Source organism: Aulostomus chinensis, chromosome 21 (genome assembly GCF_037954235.1).
Source record: "Aulostomus chinensis isolate RoL2024-O1b breed Wild chromosome 21, RoL_Achi_v1.0, whole genome shotgun sequence".
NCBI classification, from domain to species: Eukaryota; Metazoa; Chordata; class Actinopteri; order Syngnathiformes; family Aulostomidae; genus Aulostomus; species Aulostomus chinensis.
Window position 1 is genome coordinate 5,885,084 of NC_141340.1, and position 18,516 is coordinate 5,903,599.

Here is an 18,516-nt window from a genome sequence, read left to right on the forward strand (position 1 = left end):
TCCTGCGCGCCTCCCAATTGCGCACCAACACCGCCGCCGCCGCCGCCGCGCATTAAGGAGAACCAGTTTCATCACCGCAGATCACGCTGCCGTCACGGCCACTGCCGCTGCCGCTTCATGCCCAGTTATTTACAGCACTGAAGGGGGAGGGAGCAAAAGGTAGGAGGGAGGGAGTCCCACAGGTCTACCGGCAAAGCAAGGGTGGCGCCTGCTTGCTTGCGCATCGTGGACACGCTGAACCGCCTCCCAGGATTCAGGGAGGGTGGTGGAGGGTGGGGGGGGGGACCCACCGCGACTGGTTGGTTCGTGCAGCTCGTGATAGTGACATTTCTCGGAGGAGCCTGGCAACATGTGCGTCCGGAGGAGGTGAGAAGTGTCACACCGCGGCGAGGAGGTTGCTTTTTCTCTCGGATACGACAAGTACCCGACGCTACGGCACACCTTGTGCAATAGGTAAGAAAGACGAGTTCTTATTTACCCACTTAAAGAAAATCTACCTCTCCTGTGTATTCAGAAGCCACCTATGGATCAGATCGTAGAATTGTGGCTGCAGTGTGACATCCAAGTTGCTGTCAGCGCTCCAGAACATGCAGCATTTCTGATTTATACCTCATCACATCGCGCTTGTGTTGCATGGAAGTGAAATCAATACAGCGTCACGGGCTGCAGCTGGAGGACTCCAGAAAGTAGTTTTATGTGAAAAAAAGAGAGAAAAGGATAAGGACATATTTGATTTTTCAGCCTTGTCAAACCCCGCAAAAAAAGATGGATATTTTAAGGAAAAAAAAAGATCTCTGAGGTGATTCATCACACTTTATTCTTGAAGAGATTTCTTTGAGCAGCTGGCTGTGTTCCCAGTTCTAGCAATGGGATGCTGCTCTCGCTCGCTCTCTCCCTCTCTCCCCCTCTCTCTCTCTGTCTAAAAAAAAAAAGTTCTTGAAGAGCAAAAAAAAAAAGAAAAAAGCCATCAATCTTGTCAGATCTCTGCCCCAAGTGCCCTTGGAGTGTTTTATGTCTCGGGCAACATGGCAGCAACAAAGCAGATAATAGGAAGAACTCTTTTAAAACACAGGACCACCAAGAACAAACTGGGACCAGTACACACCCTGCTGGAGTGTGGAGCCCCGGCTTTGTTTTCACCTACTTAGGGAGCGTTGGGTTGGACCTGCTAGCAGCTCTCTCCATTGTGACAGGAATGTTTGGTTGCCAGTGCTCCACAGAAACCCCCCCTCTTCTCCTTTTGTTCCTGAGGACGATCCCCCCCCCCCAGTGCCGTGTGTGTCACTGTGTTGAGGGGAGGGAGCGGGGTCAGCGGGGGTATGACATCTGTAGCTGACAGCTTCCTCACGGTGAGCTGGAATACCGTGAACGGGTATTAAGGAGCATAGGAATAACGGGACGTTTATGTTTTCATCACCGTGCTGCGATTCAGGCCTCTTTTGTTTTGACGCAACTTTGCATTGAATTGAAACCTTTAATCATGTTTGTGCACGCAGGGCTGGAAAGGTGATACAGATTCCTTGTAATGTTTGATCAACAATAAATCCATCCAATCATTTTCTACTGCTTATCCTGTTAAGGGTCATGGGGGACTGGAGCCTATCTTAGCAGCCTTCAGGTGAGAGGCGGGGTTCACCCTGGACAGGTCGCCAGTCCATCACAGGACCAACACATAGAGACAGACAACCATTCACTCTCACAGTCACACCTACGGTCAATTTAGAGTATCAATCAGCCTCGTCCCCAAATTGCATGTCTTTGGACTGTGGGAGGAAGCTGGAGTACCAGAGAGAACCCACACAGGAACAGGGAGAACATGGAGACACCACACAGAAAGATCCTGTGCTGGAGCCGGGGCTCGAACCTGGAACCTTCTTGCTGTGAGGCCACAGTGCTGACCACTGCACCACCGTGCTGATCAACAATCCATAACACACACAAAAAAAGTTTTGTTAGTAACCTGATCACAGTAACGCATCGGCGAGTTCTTACAGTGTTTCCCACCAAATTGGAATTGGAATTGGGGATAAAAAAAACCCCATTTAATTTAATCAGTTGGTGGCGCTATAATCAATCTGCCCTAAAACTTAATGGGTTCTGCCTTGGCTCGTCCTACACCCTTCCAGCCTACAGAAAATGTGCCCGACCTCCCCGGTCATCCAACGAAGCAGAGAAAAGGTCAAGTTGAACTCCTTTACGATATAAACAAACGCCAACACAAGAGATAGAACAATACCATATAAATGCACACAAAACACCAAAATATAAAAGTAGAAAATTACAAACAAAGCGAAAAAGAGGACACACGGGCCAAACTACTTCTGGAGAAGGCAAAAACGAGAAGGACGTGAGTGATACAGGATTTATTTTGAGGGCTTGTTAGTTTTTGATGTTATTAAACCGAACAAATATTTGCAAATGTATGCGATAATAATAATAATGCAAATAATATTGATGAAGTACCCCTCCCAAACACAAGGCTTCCAATGCGTGCCAGGGAGCCCTCGGGACGCGCACTTGTGCGTTTTAACCTGAAGACAAAGTTCACCCCCCCCCCCCCAAAAAAAAGTCCCATAGCCAAATCTGAGCTAGATGAATGATTTAATGATTTAAAAATGAAAGTTACCATTTAATCTGGGGGATTTTCCAGTCAGCACTTCCCGTTAATTCTCTCTACTGGTCAGTATATTGAAGGGCAAAGTGCATGTCCGTCTTTTCGACACCTCGGCGGGAACTCTACCGCCAGCGTTAGGAAGAGTTTCCCGAGGGCAGCGGCAGCAGAACAATCACCACAGCTGCTCTCTTATCAGCAGTGTCAGGATAAGAGCACATTATCACTGAAAAACACCCGGAAACTATCAGCTTTCCCATCCGAAGACCTCCCTTACAGAAACGCACTTCCAGGAAACGAGGAAAATCTGCTTTCTGACTCTTGTGTGGTTGAAAAAAGAAAAAAGAGTCGGAGCTGATGGGAAAGTTGTCGAGGGAATGTGGCTACGGCAGGTTTTAATAAGCATCCCTCATGACTGGTGGAGAATGGTACACCGTGAGTTGGAATGCAGCCCCCGTGGGCCCCGGACGCTCCACAGTATGTGTTCAGGATGGACTTCGCGCCGTCCCCCAGCCTGACCAAACAGCGAGTGGCAAAAACAGGATTTCACCTAAGCAACGGGAGGAAAGCCAGCTTTTGACGTTTCTTTTCCTGTGTTTGACTAAATGCCACGAGGCAATGAAGGCACTCGGCTGCTTTCGGAATGAATTTCATTTGAGCTTAGCGGGGATCGAGCCACGGGGGAGGTAGCATGCTGAAAGGCGAGCGAAAGCCACTCTATTCAACCAAGTAGAAAAATATTTTTCCCCTTCAGCCACGTATGATCCTATCAGCAACGGAGGGGGGTGTCCCATAGGAACAGAGGAAGTGTGGGCTAGTCATGCAGAACGCTTGTCTTAAAAAAAAAAGTCCCTTTTCAAGGTGTTGACATTTGGAAAGCCGCTACACTGTATACAGTCGTATCAGAGCTGGCTCTGTTTGCCCATGGGGGGTTTCAGAGTGAATAATAAACCACGTGGTTCCTCAGGTAAACAAAAGACTTGGCTCCTGGCTGCAGCAGCAACCCCACCTGCCCCCGACCACAGGAAAAGCAGACTGAAGAAGAAATGAATAACTAACCATTATGACGATACCGGGGGGCGATGGGCACCAGGAGATAAGAGCGTGGTGACCGTCCGAGCATGAGGACAACGTGTTTACAAGGGGAATTCCTCACATTCCCCAGCTGCAGCCATGCCACTCCGATCTGCACCTCCACCCACTGATGGTGACCCTCTGTGCCAAGAGAGACCCAAGGGGCTCAAGAGCCTAATAAGTTCATTTTCATGAGACGCGGCTGTGTTATGTAAGATGATTTTCGTGGCGCTTTAGAGCTTCTCAGGAGTATTTCATACAACAAACTGAAGAATATGTGCGGTTGTCCCCGCGGGTGGTGAAACTTTTACAAAGGTTTCAACTTTGATTGAGATTTTCAGCAAAATCTGGGTCTGTTTTTCACACATTTAGCAAAACAATGGAGCTTTTGTGGATGTTGCCGTATACGTAAGAGGAATTAAGTTCGTGCCATCTGAACTCCATGTTTTGGCCACTTGGTGGCAGCATAGAGAACACAATGGGGGAAAAAAAAATATCAAATTTCTATTAATCTACTTGTGCAAACTGTAACTGCTGGCCAGACGGATGGCATTCTTATTAGCCTGTTTAGCGGTTCTGCCGTTTGCTAGCACGCAGTTCAGTTTGTATTTTTGTTTTCTTTGGGGGGGGGGCGGCAAAGCTTTTATTTCAGTTTGATTTTGTGCGTTAAGAAACATCTCATACTGAGCTAGATTGAATAGATTACATGAGCAAATGTTTGCTGTAGCCTTTGGCGAGTACTAGTATGAGTATAACTTTTGTTTCAAGGGGAACTAATAAAATTGCAGTACCCTAAAATGCAGTAATTAAAAAAACTCACTAGGTACTGATACTTCTACATTTTCTTTTGTGTACTTTGACTTTTTCTTGCAGTCGGGTCAGTCATCGTTGCTGGCGTTGTTGTGAACGTCGTCGTTAGCTTGTTGATGTAAAACATCAGCTATCTGTTGCTAAGAGTAGCGCTAATGTTTTCCTGCTGCTGCTGTTGTGCTTTATTTACGACTGGTTTTAGTTGTTTCATTGTCTGAGCCACATGCTCTCTTTGTGCCCTGTTGGAGAGAGGCTAAATATCATTAATAGCGTTAATGATATTTAGCAAATCAATTTATCAACCAAGTTTGTTTGTCGTGTTTGTGCTTGAGAGGCCCCTCGCAGCAGAATTTGCATCCTGTGCATTTGAACGGATTCTGTTTTTAATTCCCTAAAGTGCAAAGGCTTAAAACAGTTCTGGTACCCTTTTGTACAAGAGAGTCATAAGGCCGAGCTTAACCCTATAGTCTTTATCCCCACAGTCGTTGAAACAATTCTCATTTGTTGCCTTTTTTTTTTTTTTTTAAGAAAAAAATAAACCTGTCAACTCGACTCTGATTATGTAATTATTTTCTTCCAAAATGACAAGGGTCTAATCTAACTTCCTTGCCACAAGAAGAAAAAAAAAAAAGCTAAAACAGGCCCGGGTCAGACGGATAAAACCTGTTTAATTTAACTGATCGTATTTTTTTCCCTCCATTTTGACATACAACGGTGTATGGAAAGTGAAACGTGGGGAGGGATGAAGTCCTCTCTCTCTGTGGGTGACACCCCTCCTCGGGACACACAGGGTTTGTGTTTTAGGATCAACCAGCACATTTTGAACACCGCACAGATGACTGGGTCTAATAGGATTATGAGAAGGCTCGTTGGGTGGAGAACAAGTCCTCTTCGGGGCCACACGTTAGCCCTACAAATCCAGCCTGGGGCAGCCCTCGGGGGTTATGTGGTGGAGAGGGGGTAGTGGGGGTAATATCAGCAGGTGTCAGCTCAATGATTACAGGGGCTGAGGCTGGGCTCACCTATCAGGATTACTGCGAGCCTCTAATGGATGGCAGGTTGTGACCCTGGCTAACTAGGAAGCAAAGTGCTTTTCTATCAAGAAAAAGGAGCCTCATTGTTTTCTTTGGCAACTTCCTCAGTCTTGCTGCTAAAGTGGTGCAGGAGTGAGTCCTTAAACCTGGAAACCAGTGTTGCAGTTGTGAGCGTCTGGTTCCCTCGTCATAAAATAAATGAGATTTAAAGAGCACAACTTAATATTAGCTTAGCTATATCTGTATTAATCAGCCAGGTGATATCAGCCAATATTAGCTTTATGAACAGTGCAGGCAGAGTGGCTTTATGAATCAAAAAATAATATCCTTGTTTGTCTATTAGAGCACTGATATCGTGAATTTATTAGTTACTGAAATTACTACAAAGCTAGACAATGCATTTCTGGGTTTGAGTCCCGGCTCGGGCGCGGGATGTTTCTGTGTGGAGTCTCCATGTTCTCCTCGTGCCTGCGTGGGTTCTCTCTGGTACTCCGGCTTCCTCCCACCGTCCAAAGACATGCAATTTGGGGACGAGGCTGATTGATACTCTAAATTGACCGTAGGTGTGACTGTGAGTGTGAATGGTTGTCTGTCTCTATGTGCTGGCCCTGTGATGGACTGGCGACCTGTCCAGGGTGAACCCCGCCTCTCGCCCGTAGATGCTGGGATAGGCTCCAGCCCCCCCCCCATGACCCTTACTAGTAAGGAATAAGTGGAAGACGACGATAGATAGACAATGCATGTCTTTGTCATGAGTTACAAATATTTTTGTTAGGATATATATTAAAAAAGAATATTGATCCAAATAGTCAATTACTGGAATTTTTTACTCACATTGGCATCAACACCAAAAAACAAACATGGGAAAGGCCCTAGTTCTTAAAAAAACGACTTTAATTTAAATGTCTGATGTTAGGCTGTAGTTAACACTAGCTTACAATATTTTAATGTTAAAATAGCGGTTAGCAGTTGCTAAATGGTAAAAAAAAAAAAAAATGGCGAAATGAGACTACAGAGGAAGCTGGAAGTGAGTAGTGGGAATATTGAAGTCAAGCATCCATAGTGTAGTTTTTTTGTAGCATAACGTTAGCTCTATACTGCTAACGGTTTTGGGAAGATTACTTTGCATAATCAATTATGTAAGTCTTACAATCCTATATTTCAATACATCACAAAATTCAGTGAAAATATCTTAATATAAAAAAAAATGTGAATACAATTTTGGCTGAGGGAACTGTTGTTGATGCTAACCTCCAAAAATACCACGTCTTTGCAGCGCACTATTGTTGAACTATCTGTGCCAAATTTTTCTTCAAATCAAAAGCATAAAGGTAGTTTTTATTAAGTACTCATTCATGAACACTTTTCACACCATCTTCTTAATTAAAGTAAATCACACTTATCTTCGTTTGCTATTTTATTTGAAAGGCAAAGCTTTTGAGCTGTTAAAATCATACCAAATGTATTTGCCAGCCTCAAGTGATTGAGGACACAGATTAAAGCGCTAACATACGCTGGTGAGTGACTGATGAGCCCCCTCCTCTATAGTGGAGCTTATTGCTGAGCTCCTGTGTCACTGTCGGCAGCTAATTGTGTCAGACTAAGGTGACGGGAACAACTTCCTCTACTGTCTTAAACACTTGGTCATCTTAACTTGACCCTTCCTGGACTCTCAATCGAAGCTTCATTATCACACACACACACTCTCTTCATTAGTGATCAGTCAGCTAAAGCAATCGTTTGGATTTCCTGTCTTATCCTCAAGCTGTTTGAGCTGAGGCAGCCTGGAAAGAGCAGTTTATGAAAACAATTGTTTTCTCTCTGTACCCCTGCTGCATACGAGTCATTTCAGGTCTGCCAGGGAATCTGATTGATGGGCTAAAGGGACTGATCACTCCTTGTGTTTGTGTCAAATTCAATAGAAGTATGTAGACGATTGCGACAGTGCGTCAAAATGTTCTGCTTCATATAATAAAGGTGGATGTCCGACAGCGGAGCTGGAGAACAGCAAGTTACCAATGTCTTCCCTGCCAAAGGTGTTGAGGAATTTCTTTGTAATCATTGGATTACAAACCTCTGGGAGACCTCAAACATTAGAGAACAGTTTATTTGCTCTCGGCTCCAGAGGCCTGGAAGCTTTCAAATAATCGCCATTAAAATTGAATAAGGAGTTGGGCCTAAAAATGCGTAGATTAAATAAGTGGCACAGGGGGATTTTCGTCTGGTGTGTGTGTGTGTGTGTGTGTGAGTGTGTTTGTGGTGCCGGTATTGATGGTGGTTTGTGGCGGCTACATCATCACCATGGAGACAGTGGCATTATCAAAAGGAGGGATGCTGGAGTGAGTGTACAGCATTGGCAGCAGAGAGGAGGCAACATAGCAACAACAAACTGGACAAATGTAGAAATATTTTTTTGTCCTTCACAGTTCACATATTTTCACTGAACTACAAAAAAAACCAACTGTGTTCACACCCATGTTATTCCCACATGGCATAGCTGTGAATGACCAACAGCGTGACGAGCTAAATGCTGCTGAAGCTGCAGGAATGACCCCTCCCCTCCCTGAAGAAGAGTGTCCTTTAGACAGATGACTTTATGTTTCGGGTTTGTCAGGCGCTGCGAATAAATTGGGCACACCGGCCGTTTGCACTTTAAAAACACTTGTAGTGGTGATGTGGGTGTTTGTACCGGACTGTGAATGAGAGTTCACGTACCTGCCGTCGGTTTGATTCCGTATCTGCCTCGTTGTCTCCTATGTGATCACGACCGCGTGTCCGTCCTCTCCTTAAGATTTCAGTCCTGGCTGATTTTTTTGCGTCGCTTAATTTCTTGGGGTGGCAAAACAAATCAGTGCTTTTCTGATAAAATGAGCAATAATGAGCTTTTTATTCCCATCATTCTGTGATCGGGTTTTCTGCCGCACGTGGCGTGATTGAGTCGGTTCCTTCTTGTTCCACGACTACGACTACAACTGATTTATACTGTCAAAATTAAATGTCCGAATTGACTTTTTCTTTCCTTTTTTTTTTACATATTTATGGGCAACTTGTATGCCTCCACGATTTGACCTTAACCTTCGACTATGGTTTCGGGTCATCCTTGAGTCCTAGTGGGTGATTTGTAAAAACTATTCAAGGGTTCAGCGTCTCGCTCAGGGACACCATGAGAGGTGAGGGATGTCAGATATTTCTACTACTTAAATGGAAATAGTTTGGATAATTACTTAAATTTTTAAGTCCTTAATACATGCACCATTCCCATCGCCAACATCACATAAGTGTGCAACACCATGAATGTGTTTGTGTGCAGTTGTATGACTCACCAGGCTCTGAAGACAAAGAACATTCATGAAATTCTCCAATCAGGAAGGAAGTGAGGTTTTAGGCGGGGGGGGGGGGGGGGGGGGCGCACTGCTGTACGGAATAGTTTTGTCTTTAGGAACAAAATTGTTTATGTCAAGTATCCTGATGATTTGTAGTAAGGGAGCTAAAAATGCAACAGGATGGATGTAAGTCTGTGGTGCTTTCAGGCACATCCTGCAGAAAAGTGTCACCACAGCAACCCTCAAAAATGACGCTGAGGTTTTGGTTTGTTTCCTCCCCCCTCCGGGCGCTCCCTCCATTCTTCTCGTCCACTAATAATAGATCTCGCCGCTCATCTCGCTGTATTGTCCCAACATCACACAGAAGAGAGAGGTGATGGATGGACAGACACCTGCTAATTCTCTGCCAGCCAGCTCCATGTCCCTGAGGGGCCAAGCATCTGACATTTAACCACGATAGCCGTAAACAGACCACCGGAATGGCATTGACATTCATTTTCTTTCTCTTTTTTTTTTTTCTTTTTCCTGTGGCTCTTCTCAACTCTGCTCAGCGACAGTTTAAACCCAAGCCTGTGATGGAGTCCTAGCCTGTTTTTACCAAATGAACCCCTCCCCAGCTCAAAGCTCCGTCTCAGGCTTCTGTTGAACCACCTCTCCATCTCTAGCATTAAACGCTGCTGACCCCGTATGTGTGAACATGCGTACGACACACACTAAAACACACACAGATTTCATCCAAAGCGTGCTGAGTGCGGCTTCTTCCGCTGCTGTTTGCCATTCATTAATTCCTCCACGAGTGATGGGACTCGCTTCATGAAATGGCTGTTACCATTGTGTTAGCGCCGCTATTATTGTGCTTCAAACAGCACAAAAACTGTAAATTGAAGTAGGCTGGGAGGTGCGTATCATTTGTTTATTATCATTGATAAATGGCTGTATGCTGCCTTCCAAAAATATCAGCTTCATAGAGTGCAAGTATGAAAAACATGCAGCCAAAATTACGACTAGAAGCACGAAAGTACACATTTAAAAGTACTTTGAGGCTTTCATCACCCACACCAGTGTTTGGTAGCACGCAAGTGTCAGCTGATCTAAAGTGGTACGCGTTCCTCTAATTCTGTACTACAAGCCAGTTTCAGGGCGATATCTCAGGAACACCCTGAGGGGAATTTCTTCAAATTTGGCAAAAAATTTCCCGCTCTGACTCAAGAAAGATTTTGGAGGTAAAAGGTTAATGTTATCCATTATTTGAAGTATTGGCACTTTCTTTATCATAATTGAAATTTAATATTGGGGCTGCACGGTGGTGCAGTGGTCAGCACTGTTGCCTCTCAGCAAGAAGGTCCTGTCCTGTGACCTGTGATGGACTGGTGACCCGTCCAGGGTGAACCCCACCTCTCACCTGAAGGCTGCTGGGATAGGCTCCACCCCCCCCCCCCCCGCAACCCTTCACAGGATAAGTGGTAGAAAATGGATGGATGGATGGAAATATTTGTTGTCAAGCTAAGTCCAAACTTCCCAATCGCCTGGTGTGCTGCTAAAGTTGGCGAATCAAACACAGTTCGCGTATGTTCTGATAATCAAAACTGTGTATTACAAATGTTGTCAGAAGTATTGACAGTGTGAAATTTTGGGATGCGTAATGACATTTGAGACCAAACTCTTCCTGCCATCGCCAAGGACAATGTTACATGGTTTCTTTTTTTCTGAACATTTACCCTCACCTGGATATGAACCCGTGCTCTGAAATTTGATAGCAGTTGATGCAGCCTTAGCCTGTGCTCTGTAGTACCAACATAATCTGGTAAGTACCCTTAATAGTACCATGTTCAGTACCCTTATGTAACCTTCGCCTGTTCCTTCAAGGTCGTTCCCGCTATATTTGAATACCATCGAATTCATTTTGATCAGATTTCCATGGCCAATAGCAGGCATCTGTCACTTGGACGTCATTTTACAAGGAAGTGCGGAACTGTTCTTCCTCAAATCTAAGTTCCCCTTTACAACTGATAAGAGCCATTGAATGTTCTGATAACATCTGCACCCTCTGCAAACCGAAGCTCCTCAACCTCTGGTAATTAAACGTCTGCTAGCCTGACATTTTTCTCATGGAACGCATTTGGAGAGTGACACACCTGAACACACACACACACACACACACACACACACACACAGGGACACAGTGGGCATCCCGAGGCTAACGGTGGTAATTAGTGCGCTGAGCGGTTGCACTGATTGCTTCATCATTGCTCTGATAGGCATCTGAGAGGGATTCACGGTGGATGCTGCATATCTGACAATGATATATACGTTAGCTAGGAAGCTAACGCGCACCCATAGAAACAATGTTATTTACTAAACACTGTCTTCAGAGTTACATTCCTCAGGAAGGCTTATGCCCTGATCTGCTCTGATCCTCTTGCATCACACTTGCTCAATGCAACACCAAAAGCTCAACGCAATTACCCACTAATACTCAGTTACTCAACCAGAGTCCTGTTATAGGGCGAGTGCTCGGTATTCTGAAGTATTAGTCCTTCCTAACTCCACATCAGCGGCCGATCCGACTTCCAAAATTAGGGGGAAATAATTGGCTTGTTTTGCACCCACAGCTGTTAAGCCTGATAACAGTCATTTTCAACCACATGGTCCACTTTCAGACGCGGGCTTTCAGCGTTCCAAGAGAATGTTATAAAGGGCTTGCTGCTTTGGATTAAGAGCTGAAATGATCTATTTATCAATTTGTGAGAAGAAATGGAAATATGATATAAGGAAAAAAAAAACATTAACATTCTTGGGTTATAGCTTCTAAAATTTGATAATTTCCCCCCCCCATTTTTATGTCCTTTTAAATGGACTGTCTTTGGGACTCGGGGCTATCACCAGACAAAACTGCGCTCTTTTTGTTTTGGGAGTTTTCCGATGCAGTTGGATATTGTGGAAAATTTTGGATCCAACTGTTTTCTTGTGACGCTCTGACAACCACATTGTTCTCAGTAGCGCTCGCAGAGAATTTGTGAAATGACCGGGTTCCCTTCACGTGTCACCTCCACGAAAGGCAGCGGCTAAAGTTGACGCTTTTGTGTCCTTGCATTATTATCGCTAGCCTTGATACCTGCTTCCTTAATATTCTCTGTCCAGTTTTCTATGTGGAGGAAATGTCGACATAAACAGCTTTTCAGCATCAAGGGAGTAATTGATCCTGCGTTTCCTACTTGCCTCCACAGGGTGCTGTCTGCTCTGTGATATTAATCCATAATAATGTGCCACAACTCCACCACCCCCCGCACACCCACCCCTTTACTCCCACTGGACCCGCCGCAGCAGGATCTCACTTTAAAATGTCAATCCTGTCCTAATCCCCATGGCGTCATATCTCCTGTCACCTCCAGGTAAACATCGGTTCCGTAACTGCCGGGAGTGCCGTCGTCACAACGCTCCCTTTCCATCAAGTTTTGCACTTTCCAGCTCCAGGCTGCTTCTCTAATCATCGCTGGCTTCTGTGCCGGCGGAAGACAAAAGGTCAGCCTTATTTGGAGGGATGACTGTGTCACTGCTGGAGTGTGTCAGTCACAAACATGCGAGTATCTGTGTTGCACCACATGAAATCTAATCTTGATGTATTCGGCTCATTAGGCTTTTTTGGGGGGGGGGGGGGGCGGGAATTGAGCAATCAGCCGTCAGTAAAGTCTCCGGTTTCAGGCCAATTGTCCCTGTCATGTTTCTCCCGAGTGCATCTGCCTTCCTCAGTCAGCTTGAATCGCATGGAGACGGCCTAATTGATGTGATGTGATGTGTGTGTGTGTGTGTGTGTGTGTACATGCAGCCAGACACACACACACACACACACAGGACTTGCAGCTCTTGGACTTAATCTGTCTCAGTAATAGTGGGGGGATGGAGTGGCGGGAGGAGGAGGAGAGAGAGAGAACAATACAACATCTCTCCCTCCGTCTCTCTTGCTCCGGACACGTGCTCGTACCCGGCGGGAAATCTCTGGACGTTCTCTACGGATGCAGCTCCACTCTGATCCCAGCTGGCTCTCAGCGGTCCCTGCTGCACTGCTCAAGGAAACGAGGTACAATACTCCAAACAACAGCCCCCCCCCCCCCCCCCCCGCCAACACACACACACACACACACACACTCCCCCAATTGCCTCTTATTCCTGCCATTGTCATCAGGCAAGAGGCTGCGTCAAGAGGTAAAATTAGGAACGTGCGTAGGGAACTTCCTTGAGCCTATGACTGCTGAGGTGTGTGTTTGATTGTTTCAGAAAAGAAGTGTGTACGCGGCCCTCAGGGTGAGGCAGGAAGTGTAAGGACACGGGAGAGTTGTGTCTACTTCATGGACGTTCCTGAATGTGGAGCGTGCCGGACGTCGCTCTTGTAAAAATGTCATATCATATATATGCAGGAAAAGGGGGTAAATTCCACTGCCCATTGTTGCATATTTGTTCCATTACAACTTGAAATTCATAGTATTGTTCTGAAACAAGAGGACTTCCGAAGCTGCTGCTTCTTCCTTTTATGGTTACCTCATAGTTCGCTTGCAGTCTGCGTTATGAAAAACACAATATTTCTCCAACATTTTTGACTCCGAAAAGCACCGTGGTGTCTTCCTTCCAGATGTTCTCCTCCTTTAATTCCTTTATTTTTAGAGAACAGAGGAGGTCAGACCACAACCACAGTCTTATCCAGCCCCGGATTTGATGTTTAATCTTGGTTTTTGGATAAATTTGGGATAAACCTCAGATTATTGTTTGCACATTAAGACTAACAAAGTTGCATCTGGAGATTTTGAATGCCACAGCTGCATTAACCTGTAAAATCGGACACATTAGTGATTGTGACCATCGTTGTTTTCATCCCCTGATGTGGTGACCGGACCATTGTCCAGCCTGGTTACCTCGGTGATGTTGGATTGAAGGGATTAGGCTTGTTTGTGGTATTCCCGCCTGGAAGTTGGTGGTAACCCCGGCATCTTGTTTCATTTCATTCTTCTGCTTATCCTGTTAAGGGTCACTGGGGGGGTGGAGCCTAACCCAGCAGCCTTGGGGCAAGAGGCGGGGTTCACCCTGGACAGGTCAGCAGTCCATCACAGGACCAACACATAGAGACAGACAACCATTCACACTCACAGTCACACCTACGGTCAATTTAGAGTATCAATCAGCCTCGTCCTCTCTTGATGTCTTTGGACTGTGGGAGGAAGCTGGAGTACCAGAGAGAACCCACACAGGAACAGGGAGAACATGGAGACTCCACACAGAAAGAACCCGTGATGGAGCCGGGGCTTGAACCCAGAACCTTCTTGCTGTGAGGCCACAGTGCTGACCACTGCACCAGCGTGCTGCCCACATCTTGTTTGAAAACCAGTAAAACCTGGAGGAAGAAGGCGGGGCTCCACCCTTCGTTTGTCTTCTTGCACCACTACATTTTTAATTTAGCCTCCAGGCTACTAAAATAGCTTTCATGTGAGCTACTTTCTTAGATAATGTGAATCTTTTAGATGTGCAACTTAACTTTGGTTTCAATATCAGTGCGTTGAGGATGTGTGAGGGAAGTTCAGTAGTTTATCCTCAGTGGATGTGATGTTGCAGCATGTAGCTCGGCCGCATGCTAATCAGGCCTTTTACAAGTAAAAGAAGTCAATGGTACTCTTTTTTTCTTCTTCTTCTTCTTTTGTCTCTCTTGTTAGGCGTGATCCTGGATCAGTGGCTGACAAAAATTACTCCCAATGCAGCGATCTTGCCTTCAAAATAAAAGCAGCAATACTTTAAGAGCTAGCTTGGAGAACCTTGTTCTGTAAAATTCTGTCAAGCAATCCCGATGCTAGCTAGCTAAGCAAAGCTGTTACTGCGCTCTCATTTTTGCACTTGACACACACACACACACACACAAACAAATACAGTAGGATTGACAATCTTGAACATTGAATTTCTGGTTTTGGGTCATTAATGTTACGAATAGCATACTTAGGACTTGGTATGCATTAAGTTCCTCTTCGTAGCTACAGTAGAAGCACCCTGATAAAATAATCCTCTGGTAAATGGTTTTATTTAAAATTCGACTTAAGTGAAAGTAGTGAAGTATTAAATGGAGGGTTGACTTAAGTATGAAAAGTAAAAATGTATGAAGTATGAAAAGTAAAAATGACATATTCTACATGATATTTGTGTGCTCCCGTCAGGGAAACGTCAGCTTCTAGGATAAAGTGTTTCTTGCTCCAGGCGTGTTGCTCTGATTGGATACGTTTGAAATCGGCGGGCATCAAATTCGATCATCTATTTCCCTCATCAGGTTTAAGCATGTTTAATGCACAAAATATGTTTCTGGTGACAAAAAGGCAAGGCAAGGCGAGGCAAATTTTATTTGTGTAGTGCATTTCATACACAGGGCAATTCAATGTGCTTTACATGAATAGATTAAAATACAGGAAGGAAAAAGAAAGACATGAGCGTAAAATCAAATGAAATGAAGAGAAAAGAAAAGAGAGAGAGTGCAGACTATGAATAGGCACATGAGGAGAAGAGGAAAGTTTTCAGCCTGGTTCTGAAGATCTCCGCGCCTGGTGAAAGTTTGACCTCCATGGGTCGCTTGTTCCACTGAGTTGCAGCATGGCAACTAAATGCAGCTTCTCCGTGTTTATTTGTCACTCTGCTAAGCACCAGTTGTAGAAAAGTACAATATTTCTTTTGTATTTTTATTCCTCTACAATTCAAAGTTCCCTAAAGTGCAAATACTAAGATAAAGCACAGATATCTCAACTTCAAGACCAAGACCAAGCTCCTCTCTCTCTCTCTCTCTCTCTCTCTCTCTCTCTCTCTCTCTCTCTCTCTCTCTCTCTCTGTTGTGTGTTGACTCTCTATAAATATAGAAATGCATGTGAAGAGCTGATGAATCCGGTTTAATTTAATCCGTTTGTTGTCGTTTTTTTTAAAGATTTGCCTGCATTTGTTGTGTTAGTTTAGAATCAACCTGTTCGTCGACATCGTCTCTCAACCCAGTTTTTGCATCGGAAGTTGCTCATCAAACGCTAGTCGGGAACCTGTGGAGGGAAGAGGAAGTTTGGGCGGGATGTCCGCTGACAACACCTGTAATTTTGCCCACTTTGGTAGCAGATTGGACAGCAGACTGACTCTTCTCCCTCCAGAAACTGCTTTACATAGGGCGCTTTGACAAATGGTCCTTCTCGGTTTAATGTCGCAGCAGTTGTGCTGCAGTGCACCATTAGCGCTCCTCTCTCTCTCTTTCTTTCCCTCTCTCTCTCTCTCACTCTGGGCCTGAAGATTTGGCTCAGGAAATCAAAGTGTTCTTGCTCTCTGTGATAAAGTATCAGCGGCTCCTTGTGATGTTTAACTCTGTAGACGAGGTGCGAGGTGCGTTCAGGGAGGCCTCGTGTTCACTCCGATGCCTGCCGGGCTGCTGGGGGATAGATGGCGGCTGACAGCACCCTCGGCGTTGCACTGCAGCTGCTGTGTCATGCTATTTCTGCTGTTGTTAGCTTGTCTGTTTGTCTCAATTTAAAACGTCTGGAGAAGAGTTTTATCGACTATTCCGGAGCTAGAAACGCCGTGTGTCTCACCAATCAGGGCGGAGAGCAGTTAGAGGCGTGAGATGTGATTGGTTGAGGTGTCCCCTGGTGGTTGCTAACTGTTTACTAAAGCTTGAAAATAGAAAACAGGAAACCAAAGCACAGTCGCACATCATTATTCAAAGTAGCAGAAGATAAATTGGTGGGGGCTTTGGCTTAGAGATATTTTTAAATGACACATTCTTCATCCTGAAATTGTTTGACATGGCTGTGTTTCTTCATCTTCCCAACAACACATTTCTCTGCTTCTCTCTTCCTTTATTCTTTTCCAAAGAGAAAGAAAATAATTTAAAATCATGACAACGTGCAGGTTTTTTTTTTTTTTCTTTTCTTTTTTAGGAGAGCTGTGTTGTTTCTCTTATTTGTGATTCCTTAAAAGTCAACAAAAATTCCCCCCGGGCGCAGTTTGAAGAAAATGTCCTGTAAATGTCCTCATTTGGATGTTAAACAAAAATCAACAAAATTGGTGATTCAGCCTTTTTTTGTGGAAGAGGAACGAATTTTTGAGTCACGCTTGGCTTCTTCGTCTGAGTCATTGTGTTTCGCTGGCGGTTGCTCCTGACCTGCGTTGGCTTGTTCCAAAGGGTCAGTTTGTCTGCCAGCAGCTCTTCAGTCGCCTTCGCTGGCAGGCGGTCAGGTGTGACAGGTGCTCTACCTGCTGCAGATCACGTTAACAGGAAAACCTGGTGTTAGCTCTCGCTCTCCCCCCGCACGGATTCTCCCGCCAGTGACACGTTTTCAGTGACTGGCGGGAGCTTTGTCAGGGTCCTCCCTTGGACTGGTGATTCTGAAGTTTGCCTCACTCTCCTAACGTGTCGGTTGGTTCTACTTCCCGTCTTTGTCAGGTTTTACAGCCTGGGATTATTGTACCTTTGGCCGAGCCCTCCAGCGCCCAGTTCAACCCTCCGTTAACATGAGCACGGATAAAAAGATTTAATCTTACGGCTCCTCCATACTTGCTCAGTGTCATCGGACCACACTGATGAAATGATCACAGCTAAATGAGTCGTTTCACAGGGGCTTGAAATTCAAAAAGCCACTTTTGTAGTGAATTCTGTTGGGGAAAAGAATTTTTGGTCTTTTTTTGGTTTCACTTTCCTCTGTGCCACGGTTCGGAAGCTTCTCTATAAAGAACAGAAACTCTCTTGATGAAATTGTAAAATGGTCAAGTAAGTTGTGTCACTTTAATCCCGTTTTAGATAACAACCTGCACCCTCTGCACAAAGACTTTCAGCTTCTGAAGAACAAAGCGCTATAAAAACTCAGCTTTGCCACCATCATACTGATAACAGCCCATATTAAGGATTCACTTTGTCATAGTTTGTGGATTCTTTTGATTTTTGGGTTTGGCTGTGTAGTTTTTATTGGTATTTATTACCTATTTATCCATCCATGGATTACTTGTATTAATGTGTATCACCCGTTTGTCCGTTCATCAGTTTTTCATGCCCCGCCCCTCTTTCGTTGATCCAATCACCTCTTTACCTGCTTTGTGTCTTTGTCAGATCACTTCTTTGTCAGTCTTGTGAGTCTCTCCTGCTGAATTAGTCTTTTATTTAGCTTATTTTCTCAGTCTCAGTGGTTTGCTTTTGTCCTAATCGCGTTCTTCTCAGTTGCCCGCGTGTGATCTTTGTGCATTTAGGCTCCTCCTCCCTCAAACAGATCTTTCTTCTTTTTTTAAAAAAATTCCAATGATTCATGCTGTAAAATTAGGCAATAGAATTTATTAGCGCAATTAAGAGTTACTATGAAGTTGCTCAAGCAGAATCAAGCAAGGACCGTGTCACTTATCCCGTCCCACCTTGTCCCGCTATTGACAAGCCACTGTTTTGACTGTTTACCCGGTGAGTCGCGGTTTCATTCACCTGACGACATGGTGACACAAACACGGTGCACTGGTGTTTGAAAAGGATGCTGCTGCTTGTGTAACGCGGCAGACACGTCTGAGGCATCCACGCGGGGCGCGTCCTCTGAATCGTGTGAAGCAATTCCACCTTGTTTGCCTGTCTTGTGGCGTAACACACAGTACAGTGATTATGGCGCCACACGCAGAGGCATGCCCACGCCTG

At 44.9% G+C, this 18,516-nt stretch overlaps 1 protein-coding gene across 5 annotated transcripts in view; it reads left to right on the forward strand.

Annotated features, from left to right (window-relative positions):
• The first annotated feature begins 319 nt into the window (after window positions 1-319).
• tmem108 (transmembrane protein 108) overlaps window positions 320-18,516 on the forward strand; it is a 50,437-nt gene continuing 32,240 nt past the window's right edge. For all 5 annotated transcript variants that reach the window (XR_015110990.1, XR_015110991.1, XM_086191951.1 and 2 more), the window contains exon 1: window positions 320-453. The gene's annotated coding sequence lies outside the window, so the exon portion shown is untranslated. The remainder of the gene's footprint in view (window positions 454-18,516) is intronic.